Source organism: Aegilops tauschii, chromosome 7, assembly GCF_002575655.3.
Source record: "Aegilops tauschii subsp. strangulata cultivar AL8/78 chromosome 7, Aet v6.0, whole genome shotgun sequence".
Classification (NCBI taxonomy): Eukaryota; Viridiplantae; Streptophyta; class Magnoliopsida; order Poales; family Poaceae; genus Aegilops; species Aegilops tauschii.
In genome coordinates this window covers 37,017,734-37,028,397 of record NC_053041.3, presented here as the reverse complement: position 1 = coordinate 37,028,397, position 10,664 = coordinate 37,017,734, and the positions used below count along the sequence as shown (strand labels likewise).

Below are 10,664 nucleotides of genomic sequence, written 5' to 3'. Positions count from 1 at the left end.
CGGTTCGGTTGGACTGAATACTTTTATTGCCCCCCAGAGGACTTATATGCCTCTAGGGAGATTGAATTGCAGTCACATCTTGTCGCATTAGTATAAATATGGAAGGAAAGTAAATTGGCCCCTTGCTAGACTAGGAAAGTAAGTTGGGAGTCCTGGAGGTTTCTTAAAAGTATCATGTCATTAGAAGAGTGAAGAGGTGTATCTTTGCTGCATGTATTTTCAGAATTGAACTAACAGGTGTATCACTTGAAACTGGTACTAGCAGGGGGTAGTATTTTACTTTTTAGAGCATCTTTGCTGGATCTATTTGCAGAAACGTAGTAAACAGGTGTATTATTTATAGTAGTAGTTGCAGATGGTTTCTCTTGTCTTAACTGAATAAAGAGTATTACATAGTGTTATTTTTTTTTTCTTCATAGTTTGCTGCATTTTCACATGTACACTGTTTTCCTATGTCTCAAAATGTCCCTAATTTGATCTTTGAAAGTAAGTATGTGGTTTGAAATTTCGATCTGCTGGACATGATTGACGGCATCTAGAATTATGTCTGTTTTGTTTTGTAACTAGAAGACCAAAGTGTGTTAATCATCTGGGATTGTAACTGTTTCATTTCACAATATTCCTTATATTGAAATCGAACATGATGGTGCTACTTGATATTTATGTGACATGGCATCTCCCATGACTGAATCAGAGCAACACTGGATTCTGCAAGGGCAGTTGATTCCATTCCTTGGTCCTTTGAGAATTTAATGGACCTGGGCTTAGTTAAGTATAGGTTCGGCTTGTGGTTGAATGCTACCATTGTCCCAGCCCATTTATTTTCAGAATTGAGCTAAAGATATGGATTACTTCAAAGTGGCACTAGCAGGTTTGGTGGTAGTATTTCTGATTTTAGAGCACCTTTGCTGGACGTATTTTCAGAATCTTTCTAAACCGGTGTATTACTTACAGTGGTGTTTGCAGATGGGTTCTCTTACCTTAGGTACAATCTTCTTGTATCACAGTCTACTTTTCTTCATAGGCTGCTGCATCTTCAGATGTACTCCCTCCGTTCGGAATTACTTGTCTCGAAAATGGATGTATCTAGAACTAAAATACGTCTAGATACATCCATTTCTACGACAAGTAATTTCGAACGGAGGGAGTACACTGTTTTGCTATGTCTCAAAATGTTCCTAAGTTGGTCTTTGAAAATAGGTCTGGTTTTAAATTTTGATCTGCTGGACATGATTTGGGGCATCTAGAATTATGTCAGCTTTGTTCTGTAACTAGAAGGCCAAAGTTTCTTGCTCATCTGGGATCTGAACTGATATTTATGAGACTTGGCACCTCTCATGACTCAATCAGTGACACTGGATTTTGGATTCTACAAGAGCAGCTGATTCCATTTCTTTGTCTTTGAGGATTCAATGGACCTGGGCCTAGTTAAGTACAGGCTGGGGCTTGTGGTTCAGTGCTGTCATTGTGCTAGCCCAGCTTTCTTTGCTTCTGGAGTTGTAATTTCAGATCTTTCATTAGCCTGTCCCTGAAGCATGATAAAGAAGATGCAACAACTTTAAGAACTTCATTCATTGACATATATTCAGTCTTTTGCTTCATTCAGGCTGAACCTGACTACAAGCAAGTCCTATTTCTTCAACTAGGAAGTTGCTTGCTTTGCTGAGTGAAAAATACATGCATACATGTACAACGTTGACTGCTATTGATAAAATATGTTTGTGGGGTGTCTAAAAGATCTTAACATTGCTTTCGATCTACAATAGAAGATCTAGAAACAAGTAAAGTGGACTTAAGGTAGTACTAAACTGGAAGTCAAAGATGCATTGAGGCCATTTAAATAGTTTGAGTGCATATACCAACACCTCGAGTTTTGCAAAAGAAAGCGTAGTTATGGTTTGAAAAGGTGCAGCTTTCCCTGCTGCAAATTAGCTGGCAAGTAATCCTTGGTTTCTGTGTGGTGAAACAACTAGTATTATTCTATTATAGAGATGAGCTTAATAGGATTTGATTTTGACCCTGACTGGGGAGAAGGAAAACGTCCCGATCGTGCTTGCTAGGGTAAACCTTACTGAATCTACCATGATGAGAAGTTCGTTGTGACGTGTTAACTGATGGTTTCAAATCCGGTGATCATTAACAAGGTGGAGCAACTTTTCATCTAGTGGATGGAGCTATGCACGGCAAAGCCCGGATTCCAGCCTGCCTAGTAACTGTTCTCCTTTTTGCTCATGTTAACATCAGATCTTTAGGGAAGGTACTTCCCCCTCAGAGTTAGTGCCTGGAGCTGCTGATTTGATTTGGTGTTGAAAATTTGCAGGCCTCCTTATCGTGCAGCTAAAACAAATCAAGTTTGTTACTCCTCTGGTGCTGTGGGCACTCCCTAAGTCACTAGCTCTTGCCGGCCTGGTCATGCACGCTGCAGACATGGACAAATGGTTATCCTGGTATGGGCTCTCCTTTTACCTTTTATGTTATTGCTATTTTGCTACTGCTTAGCTAGCTAGGGAAAGATCGGATGTATCTTCTCCATGAATGACTTTGGTGGCCTGTCGCAGTCTAGTTCCCAGATGGTGCTTGCCTTGGTCTGCACTTGTTGGCCTGTTTCCCATCCATCTGCACTGGGGGTTGTACGTGGTCTGATGATCGATCCTTCGGATGCAGGTTGGACAGTGTCGCGAGGCTGCACGTAGGCGGCACTGGTGATGGAAGCTGCTGCTGCTTTACTTGCTCTCAGGGCTGATGCCCACTACACGACCCAAAGCAGAGGACGACGTGGCGTTGCGGTGCAATCTGTCTGATTCATGGGAGGAAATGTGAAGCATACTACGTTCCTGTGTGCTTGCAACCTTTTTCCATGTGATTGATGGAAGATCGATGGGATCGGGAGTGCGCTATGGTGTTCCAGAATCTCAATTCTGAATCCCCGCAAGTGTGCTGAGCAAGTTACTATGACTTGGTCAGTATGATTTGAGGATCGGCGTCGATGCACCTGTAGCGCGACAGCGTTACGATACTTGCTTTTCGCCAGTCAGAATGCAGGTGAGTTCTGTTCTCTCGGTGACACGCTCGTTCATTCGAGATTAAATTGTTAGTATTATTTCTCATGAGCTCCATCTTGGCTTGTTTCTGAAGCCAGATGCCAACTGCAGAGCTGATGTTCTCCGTGCCCGACTTTGGACCGCCAGCAGAGTTTTTCCACACGCCACATCAGGTGCAAGCAGTTTAGCCATAGCACATCACCAAACATAGATAACGTATTTTTCTCATTGCTGGTTAATTATGAAAGCAGGGATGAGATTCAACACACTTTGCATTAGCCATCGGAGGACGTATATATACAGTTACAGGACGCCCACGAGGCCAGATCGTGTGCCACTACTACACGAACACAAACCCACTCACGCACTACCTAGCCCACGTACAGGCGCGGTGACCATGCACACGCGCACGCACACTCTGTATGCTAACAAATTAGTTTCCCTTTGTCAAATGCACCCGTCTGCTGTCAGGTTGCCTGCACGCAAGATGCTTCAGGCCAATTCTTGACTACCATACAGCTGAACTGAAGCTACACCTGACCTACTAAACCCGGCACGGTCCACACGGATCGCTCGAGACAAGGCTCGAACTGACGCCTCCTAAAGGCTAGAAAAATGTTTCCTAGGTCAGGGGCGACCGCCTATATGTTGTGTGTATCGGATGGAGACCCTTGCCATATGGCTCGCGATCTTCATGCTCATACATTTTGTTTTCGACGGGTCGCTGCTCTGGTTTGGTATAGTGGTACCTACATGTCGTTTGGTGCGGGTGAGTCCAGAATGGTAGAATGGTCCTCCCAAATAGCCAGGCAGGACCAGAGAATTGACGCTTCAAACAGTTGCTCTCTGCTTTTTGGTCTTTCTGATTTTTTTTTTTTGCAGGAAATTTGCTTCCTCTGTTCAGGACAAGGCTTCGAGGCAGCCTGGCAAATCATCAGTGCACCCATAGGGAAAAGAAAACTGCAGGTAATAGTACAAGAGTAGACCATTTTTCTTCCTTCAAAAAGAAGCGGATTTACTACAGTTTGTCCTTGTTTTACAGTCCAGATTTGATCTGCACCACTGCTGAAGAAGGCTTATGATTATCTTCTCCCACTATGAGCTAGCTCAAGCATTGCTCAATCATTTGAGGAACACGGCTACCTAGGATTCCTAGGACTAGTTACTTGCTCTCCCGTCCTCGCGATCGTGGTGGGGTGTTAGGTGCCGCTAATATACATAGTGGCGGATGATTAGACGCCCGATCCCGGACGGCAACATACCATACATAGTGGCGGCTGTCGACGGTGCATGGCATGGAGGAGCAGTAGTAGTACGTAGACAGACGCCGGGTGCTGGCCGCCGTGATGATTAACGCAGTGGTGGTGGTCTTGCAGATCAATCACTCTGCAAAGCTGCTGCAGGCCAAGGGGGTCATGGTGGAGGTAGAATCCCTGGCCTTGGCCTTTTGATTGTGCGGTGCGCCTTTGCCATGCACGAGTTCGGCCGTTAGCGCGCGCATGATGATGATGCCTCCGAGTCCTAGGCCACGCCGGCCCATGCATCGTATGCATGCATATGCATGATGCCATCCTGATGCCAAAACTTTGTCACAAGTCATAACTCGATCATGCCATCCAAGTAAAATAGACTTGATAGTTTAAAGCAAACTCCTTCATGCACGTGCTTTGTTTCTTTCGGTTGTTGTTGCTGCTGCTCTTATAGACTCATGAGTATTGTTTTTTCTTTTGCGGGGGCTCATGACTCATGAGTGTTGTTTATGCGATTAATTTGGTTAGGCAAAGTACATGCATTATTTAATCATTTTTGTTTGGGAAAGAAAATGGGTGCCAGTCAGTCAAACTGCAAGTCCGACGAGCAAATAAGTTTATACTACTGAGGATGGAAATCATCACATGGAATGGAAATATTTGAGGGGGGCCGGAAACTACACTTCTCTTTACAATGCTAGCTACGGTTCAAGCCCAATATAGTTATAGGTGTAAAGTACCGACCATCTCAAATCAAGCTACCGATCGGATGAAGTACACCCTGGAGGATATTCACCTGACTTAGTGCTTTAGAATCGTCTTTCACCAAAGACTCATGCATGCGGGGGTCTTTTGAATCGTCTTTACACCTATATTAGACTTGAGGTGAATGAATATCCTCCAGGGTGAGCGCAATCCTTTTGTCGCAAGTCGGTCCGCCGTCCAATGACGATTCTAAAGCACCTATTCAGCTTCCCCACTAATCTTTTATTCCAGCTCCACAAAGCTGCGCCCGGAATTGCTTCTCACACGCTCTTCGAATGTCAGATGTTCTAGGAGAATGTAGGCCGCGATGTTAACAGTTTTTTGTGCCACCGAGGCGTCCACGCAGAAGGCCACTCCCCGATCCGTTGCAATTCTGGTGTGTTGGAAAATCTCGCAAGAAATGAACACTAAGGCCTTCAGTGCCCTCTGTGCCGGCGCAAACGTCAAGGAGGAAGCTCAAGCTTGGCTCGTTGTCCTTCTTTGACTCGAGCTCTTTTTTACTTTAGATCTCGGCCAACATGTTTTCTTCTCCTTAATCAATGAAAAGGCAAAGCTCATGTCTTGTTTCAATCTTAAAAATTAAAGTAACCGACCTTGTTTCAATCTTAAAAATCGAAGTAACCGACCGACATAATAGTTCAAGAGGTCAATTAACAGAGTTGTATCCTCATGAATTTTCAATTAGCTAATGAGTATGACCATCTATCGTGGATGGAAATCAACACAGGGAACGGGGCGTTTTTAGGAACGAGACACTTCTATTTGTATGCTCGATATAGGTGTAAAGTACACATCATCTCAAGTCAAGCTATTCGAATGAAGTAACCCGAGAGGATTAGGAGCCTCCTAAATGCAAGATATTCGCATGGCTTGCCCTTTGGAATCGTCTTTGGACGTCGGACCGACTTGAGGATAGCCTCACCAACCATTATACTACATGCTAGCTCTGCAAAGACGCTCCCGAGATTGCTTCTCACATGCTCTTTGAATCTCGACATTTTCAATAGAATACGAGCCGCGATGCTAACCTATTTACTTAGTATGGATGAGCTGGCTATGTGGGGTAACATTGGGATGGTTTTACGTGCCATCGAGGCGTCCATGCAAAAGGATAGCCTCCATTAGTTGTGATTCTCGCGCGTTGCAAAATCAAGAAAGAAAAGTATGCTAAGGTCTTCAACTAAAAATCACCCATGGCCTCTGTGTTGGGTGGAATTTTTTGAACAATCACACACGGGGGGTTCCTTAATTCTTTAGGAGCCTCTCCTGCTGCTCTTTTAGCTAAAAAAAATCAATGAAAAGGCTTCATTCCAATTTTAAAAATAAAGTACCCTACGGAATATTGTAAGTGGTCAACTAATTAATAGACTTTCTCTCTGCTCATCGGAATTCAGTTTTTTTGCATGGTAATGTGTGTCTCATTCATATCATAAATATTAAAGTACAAGTCACATAAATACCGACATGACAAAATTGAAAAGACAGCAAAACCTCTTTGAGCATAACACCAACGCTCATCACCTGCCTCCAGCACCACCACGGCAGTCACCGAAAGAAAAAACATGATGGGTCACCTCCTCATCCGAGCTCGACGCGGCTCCATCGCTGATATGCAGCTTTGCAGACCTCCAAGGTGGCTGGCCAAAGGCGAAACCATTACCGTTGAACGAATCAGATCGGGGCAACACCCAGGACACGCCATCGAACTCCAGATCTGGCACTCCGACATGATTGAGACATCGGAGGAGGACCATACCTGCCATCCATCAAATGCTAAGGTCCGGCCGGCGCATGCATCAGATGCACATGCATGATGGATGATGCCATCCTGATGCCAAAACTTTGTCATAAGTCATAACTTGATCATGCCATCGAAGTAAAATAGACTTGATAGTTTAAAGCAAACTCATCATGCATGTGCTTTGTTTCTTTCGGTTGTTGTTGTTGTTGCTGCTGCTGCAATACATACTCTTTTTGTAAAGAAATATAAGTAGTGACTAAACACTCTTCTATTTCTTTACAGAGGGAGTACATGAGTATTATTTATGGTTATGCGATTAATTTGGTTAAGCAAAGTACATGCATGATTTAATCATTTTTGTTTGGGAAAGAAAATGGGAGCCAGCTAGTCACACAGTGAGTACGACGAGAGCAATATTGAGTATAGGTATAAAGTACTGGCCATCTCAAGTCAAGCTACCGATCGGATGACGTACACCTTGGAGGATTTTCACCTGACTTCGTGCTTTAGAATCGTCTTTCACCAAAGACATGCTGGGGGTCTTTGGTCTTTAGAATCGTCTTTACACCTATATTGGACTTGAGATGAATATCTTCCAGGCTGAGGGCAATCCTATTGTCACAAGTCGGTCCGCCGTCCAAATTCTAAAGCACAAAGTCAGCTGGAACCTGCACCGATCTTTTATTCCAGCTCTATAAAGCTGCTCCCGGAATTGCTTCTCACACGTTCTTCGAATGTCATATGTTCTAGGAGAATGTAGGCCGCGATGTTAACCTATTTTGCAGGTATGGATCGGGTGCTGATGTGGCGCAAGTGCCACCGAGGCATCCACGCAAAAGGCCACTTCCCGACCCGTTGCAATTCTCGCACGTTGGAAAATCTCGCAAGAAATTAACACTAAGGCCTTCAAGTACAAATCAGCAGTGCCCTCTGTGCCGACGCAAACATCAAGGAGGAAGGTCGAGCTTGGCTCATTGTCCTTCTGTGATTTGAGCTCTTTTTACTTTAGATCTCGGGCAACGTGTTCTCTTCTCCTTAATCAATGAAAAGGCAAACCTCCCGCCTTGTTTTAATTCTAAAAAATTGAAGTACCGGACCGATAGAATAGTTTAAGAGGTCAACTAACAGAGTTTCAATTAGCTAATGAGTACGACATGGAACATGCAATTTTAGGGGCGAGACACTTCTACTTGTATGCTCGATGTAGGTGTAAAGTACACATCACCTTAAGTCAAGCTACTGGAATGAAGTAACCCCAGAGGATTGGGCGCCTCCTAAATGCAAGATATTCGCATGGCTTGCCCTTTGGAATCGTCTTTGGGCGTCAGACCGACTTGTGACAAGACGATAGCCTTACCAATCATTATGCTAGCTCTGCAAAGACACTTCCGAGATTGCTTCCTACATGCTCTTTGAATCTCGATATTTCAATAGAATATGGGCCGCGACGCTAACCTATTTACTAGGCATGGATCAACTGGCTATGTGGCATACCATTGGGATGGTTTTACATGCCATCCAGGCGTCGCCGCAAAACGATAGCCTCCATTAGTTGTGATTCTCGCGCATTGCAAAATCTGAAAAGAAAGCGCCTTCAACTAAAAATCACCCATGCCCTCTGTGTTGGTGGAAAAATCACGGAAGAAGGTTGGGCTTCGGTCATTGGGAAGCAAAGCATTTTGCACAAATTATGCCTCAGCATGCCTTTTTCCCCCGAACAATCGGGGGGGGGGGGGGGGGGGGTGGGTTAGGAGCCTCTGCTGCTCTTTTAGTTAAAAATAATAATCAATGAAAAGGCCTCATTCGAATTTTAAAAAATGAAGTACCCTGCGGAATGTTATAGGTGGCGAACTAATTAACAGGCTTTCTTTCTGCTCACCCGATTTCAGTTAGCTAATTAACTATCAACTGGAGAATGGAAAATCTGCCACCTGGAAAGTATATATGGACTTTGTTGCAGGACAAATGACAATGACATGATATCTTTGAAGTGGACTAGATCTTTGTTCTGCTCTAAAATTATGAATGAATATACAAAAGCAAAATTCCTACGGCTTTGGAGCCGCCACGCACGGCCGGCTCCATGCATGCAAAGTTAATTAAAAAACAAGCAAGGCATCCATCCATCCATAACACAAAACTACTATTGGTGTTAGCTCGTGCCAAGTCCAAATCAGCTCTGCAAACCTGCCCACTTACATCATCACACGATCAATTCATGGCCTACACATAAGGAAAACTAAATAAAAGAGAAACCACATACGCACAGACATTCTTGCTCTTCATCATCGCCCAAAAAGATGTAGGTTTTCTTTCTCTTTCCTCTTTCCGGAGGACCAGCTAGCAAGAAAGAAAGCAGAAGGAATTAAGGGACAGCAACGACGCTTGACAAGCCTACCAACGTCGCCGTAGGTGGCCGGTCGTCGCCCACGGTAGTGCGAGCCGAACTTTGGGGCGTATGCATCGCAGCACGTACCGCCAGCGCCACAGACATCAATCAATCAGATGGATGGCGAGATCGTATCCATCCCCACACTCCAAACGCCACCAAGAAATACCCGGGAAAAGGGAGGGAGGACACGACGAATTGGCCCTGGCCAGGCCAGCAAGGAGTGAGTGCTCAGTACGTGGAGGTGGAGCGACGGAATTCGATCGCCGTCCGGCGGTGCTGGAGATCGACGATGGTGAAGCCCGCCCACTCACCCACTACCCGCTGATTCGGTCATCATGCCTGTGCTTTGCATGGCCCCAATCCGCACACGCGCTGACACCATGCACGTAGCACAGGCATGTTCGGTTACCTGAATATTTTTCTCCCCACCAAATCAGTACACTGCAACACTGCTTGCGTACGTATCCATATGCATCCTTGATCCATCACCTGGCCAGCTTTACTTGGTGATTTTGTCGTTGCGACGTCCAACGACCGATCAGTTAGTCAGGACCAGTAGTACTCCCATGCATGATTACCCCGTAGAGAAGCTCACTAGCGAGGTAAACAAAGTTAGCATATATCCCTCCATTAGATTGAATCGCCGGCTATAATTGCGCTCTAGAAGAAGTGTGCACCCCCTCCACTAATCAAAGAGCATCATGCCTGACAATTCAGTTTTAACGGTGCCCGCACTAGCAGAGCCAATGCACGCTCCCTGAGTAAGTGAACATTCCACGGTAAGGTACCTAGTTAGCTAGCTCAAGTTTAGCGAGACAACAAAAGAAACCAACACCAACGAAAAGAAAAAGGACGCGTCTAGTGGGCGGCCGGATGCCCACTAGTGCGATGGAGCGGCCGGCCTGAAAAGGTAAGTACCTGTCCCCCCGCGGTCCCGCGCTCCAGAAAAGGAAAGTGAGCACCAACCCGCGCGATCGAGCGGCTGCTCGCGGTACGCGCAAACAGAACGAGAAGAAAAGTCCTCCCCCACGTGGCCAGCTGTACCTACCCAGCCCTCCCACGCCCGCTCGCCCCCACGGTTCCTTCTTCCTCTCCACGAAAGAAGGGATCCAAGGCCCTTCTTCCTCCTCCTATATAGCAGCCATTGCAGCCCCAAAGTAGAAGAAGAACTTGCTTCAGAAAAGATCTAAGGACAGGGTGGTCAGATCCATACCAGGCAGCAACATCAGGGCAGGTAATTTCCCTCCCTCTGCCCCTCTTCACTTCCCTCCCTTCTTCTACTGCATATGTCAACCCCCTGTAGAAGCTGCTTCCCCCCCTTCCTCCATGGATCTAGCAGAAATCCATGGAGAAGCTGCTTCAAACACTACTAGGAAAAGGTCTGCTAGTGGCGCACCTGTTTTGCCTACTAATGGCGCACTACAGGTGCGCCACTAGCACCACGCCATTAGATTTTATTACTAATGGCGCACCAT

General features: G+C 45.5%; 2 long non-coding RNA genes across 2 annotated transcripts; both read left to right on the top strand.

The window, feature by feature from the left end:
• The first annotated feature begins 1,049 nt into the window (after positions 1 to 1,049).
• LOC141028067 (uncharacterized) lies at positions 1,050 to 3,277 on the top strand. Its single transcript, XR_012190311.1, has 3 exons — positions 1,050 to 2,447; positions 2,665 to 3,042; positions 3,140 to 3,277. It is a non-coding gene; the product is annotated as an uncharacterized lncRNA (long non-coding RNA).
• A 60-nt stretch (positions 3,278 to 3,337) lies between these two features.
• Positions 3,338 to 5,640, top strand: LOC141027759 (uncharacterized). Its single transcript, XR_012189652.1, has 2 exons — positions 3,338 to 3,810; positions 3,924 to 5,640. It is a non-coding gene; the product is annotated as an uncharacterized lncRNA (long non-coding RNA).
• The last annotated feature ends 5,024 nt before the right edge of the window (positions 5,641 to 10,664 follow it).